Source organism: Callospermophilus lateralis, unplaced genomic scaffold (assembly GCF_048772815.1).
Source record: "Callospermophilus lateralis isolate mCalLat2 unplaced genomic scaffold, mCalLat2.hap1 Scaffold_413, whole genome shotgun sequence".
In the NCBI taxonomy this organism is placed as follows: Eukaryota; Metazoa; Chordata; class Mammalia; order Rodentia; family Sciuridae; genus Callospermophilus; species Callospermophilus lateralis.
In genome coordinates this window covers 774,131-777,356 of record NW_027514365.1, presented here as the reverse complement: position 1 = coordinate 777,356, position 3,226 = coordinate 774,131, and positions in this window count along the sequence as shown.

The window sequence follows — 3,226 nt, the reverse complement described above, 5'->3', positions numbered from 1 at the left end:
TTTTTGAGTTCTTTGTATACTCTGGATATTAGGGCTCTATCTGAAGTGTGAGGAGTAATAATTTGTTCCCAGGATGTAGGTTCCCTATTTACCTCTCTTATTGTTTCTCTTGCTGAGAAAAAAAACTTTTTAGTTTGAGTAAGTCCCATTTGTCGATTCTTGTTTTTAACTCTTGTACTATGGGTGTCCTTTAAGGAATTTGGAGCCCAACCCCACAATATGTAGATCAGAGACAACTTTTTCTTCTATCAGGCACAGAGTCTCTGATTTGATATCAAGCTCCTTGATCCATTTTGAGTTAACTTTTGTGCATGGAGAGAGAAAGGGATTCAGTTTCATTTTGTTGCCTATGGATTTCCAGTTTTCCCCGCACGATTTGTTGAATATGCTATCCTTCCTCCATTGCATGCTTTTAGCCCCTTTATCAAATATAAGATAGTTGTAATTTTGTGGATTGGTCTCTGTGTCCTCTATTCTGTACCATTGGTCCACCCACCTGTTTTGGTACCAGTGCCATGCAGTTTTTGTTACTATTGCTCTGTAGTACAGTTTGAAATCTGAAATCGCTATACCTCCTGATTCACACTTCCTGCTTAGAATTGCTTTTTATATTCTGGATCTTTTATTTTTTCATATGAATTTCATGATTGATTTATCTATTTCTACAAGAAATGCCATAGGGATTTTGATTGGCATTGCATTAAACCTATAGAGAACTTTTGGTAATATCGCCATTTTGATGATGTTAGTTCTGCGTATCCATGAACAGGGTATATTTTTCCATCTTCTAAGATCTTCTTCTATTTCGGTCTTTAGGGTTCTGTAGTTTTCATTGTATAAATCTTTCACCTCTTTTGTTAGGTTGATTCCCAAGTATATTTTATTGAGGATATTGTGAATGGGGTGGTTTTCCTCATTTCCATTTCAGAAGATTTGTTGCTGATATACAGGAATGCCTTTGATTTATGCGTGTTGATTTTATATCCTGCCACTTTGCTGAATTCATTTATTAGCTCTACTAGTTTCTTTGTAGACCCTTTTGGGTCTGCTAAGTATAAGATCAGGTCATCCACAAATAGTGATAATTTAAGTTCTTCTTTTCCTATCTTTATGGCTTAATTTCTTTTGTCTGTCTAATTGCTCTGGCCAGTATTTTGAGAACTATATTGAATAGAAGTGGTGAGAGAGGGCTTCCCTGTCTTGTTCCAGATTTTAGAGGGAATGCCTTCAGTTTTTCTCCATTTTGAATGATGCTAGCCAGAGGCTTAGCATAGATAGCTTTTACAATGTTGAGGTAAGTTCCTGTTATCCCTAGTTTTTCTAGTGTTTTGAACATAAAGGGATGCTGTACTTTGTTGAATGCTTTTTCTGCATCTATCGAGATGATCATATGGTTCTTATCTTTAAGTCTATTGATGTGGTGAATAACGTTTATTGATTTCCGTATATTGAACCAGCATTGCATCCCAGGGATGAATCCTACTTGATTATGGTGTACAATTTTTTTGATATGTTTTTTGTATCCAATTCACCAGAATTTTATTGAGGATTTTTGCATCTAGGTTCATTAGAGATATTGGTCTATGATGTTGGCCTCATAGAATGAATTTGGAAGAGCTCCTACTTTTTCTATTTCCTGAAATAACTTGAAAAGTATTGGTATTAACTCTTCTTTAAAGGTTTTGTAAAACTCTGCTGTATACCCATCCATTCCCGGGCTTTTCTTGGTTGGAAGTGATTTGATGGCTTCTTCTATTTCCTCCTTTGTTATTGGTCTGTTTAAATTGTGTGTATCTTCCTGACTCAATCTGGGCAAATCATATGACTTAAGAAATTTATCGATATCTTCACTATCTTCTATTTTATTGGAATATAGGTTTTCAAAATAATTTCTAATTATCTTCTGTATTTCTGTAGTGTCTGTTGTGATATTGCCTTTTTCATCCCATATGTTGGTAATTTGAATTCTCTCTCTTCTTCTTTTCGTTAGCATGGCTAAGGGTCTGTTGATCTTATTTATTTTTTCAAAGAACCAACTTTTAGTTTTGTCAATTTTTTCCATGGTTTCTTTAGTTTCAATTTCATTGATTTCCACTCTGATTTTAATTATTTCTTGCCTTCTGCTACCTTTGCTGTTGTTTTGCTCTTCCTTTTCTAGGGTTTTGAGATGAAGTGTGAGCTCATTTGTTTATTTATTTATTTTTTCCTTTTTTGAGTAATGAACTCCAGGCAATGAATTTCCCTCTTAAAACTGCTTTCATTGTGTCCCATAGATTCCGATATGTTGTGTCTGTATTGACATTTATCTCTAAGAATTTTTTGATTTCCTCCTTTATGTCTTCTGTAACCCATTCATCATTCAGTAACATATAACATATAACATTTTCCAGGTGATGCAGAATTTTTCCTTCCTTCTTTTATCATTGATTTCCAGTTTCATTCCATTATGATCAGATAAGATGCATGGTATTATCTCCACACCTTTATATTTACTAAGGGTTGCCCTATGGCATAATATATGGTCTATCTTTGAGGAGGATTCATGTGCTGCTGAGAAGAACGTATACCCACTTGATGATGGTTGATATATTCTATGTATGTCAGTTAAAGTCTAGGTTATTGATTGTGTTATTGAGTTCTATAGTTTTTTTATTCAGCATTTGTTTGGAAGATCGGTAAATAATTTCAGATACAGCAGGAATTTGGTGTTCAAAAGACTGTAAGTAGAAGATCCAACTTTTCAAAAGCGAGTTGATAGCTAAGAGGGCCCGAGTGACTTGCTTATTATATCATAAAAGCCAAATGGACACTGTCTCTCCTTCCCCTTCCATTTCTGGAATGCTTGTTCAAATCTGAGGACTTCCTTTAAAATAAAGTACATTGGAGCTTTACTGCAGTCACAGCTTAAAATATCTGTTTTACCAAATATTTTTTTTTCACACATTCTTTTTAGCATGTTCAAGAAATTAACACTAAAATAAGAATCATGGAAAACCTGCAATAATTTTAAAAAAATATTGAGCTAGCAGGAGGCTTAAGGAGGCTCAGAATTCAGTGCAGCCAGGTGAGGCAAGCTGGCTTCAGAGTGGGAGTCTGAGCAGGCTGCTGGCTAGAGGGGCAGTGGAGGACTCTGAACATTCCAGAGAGTAGAGTAGGTGCCATGCAATGCTCCTCCCCAAGTTCTCCTAGAACACTCAGGGCTACCATGCAAATGCCTTAAAGGAAG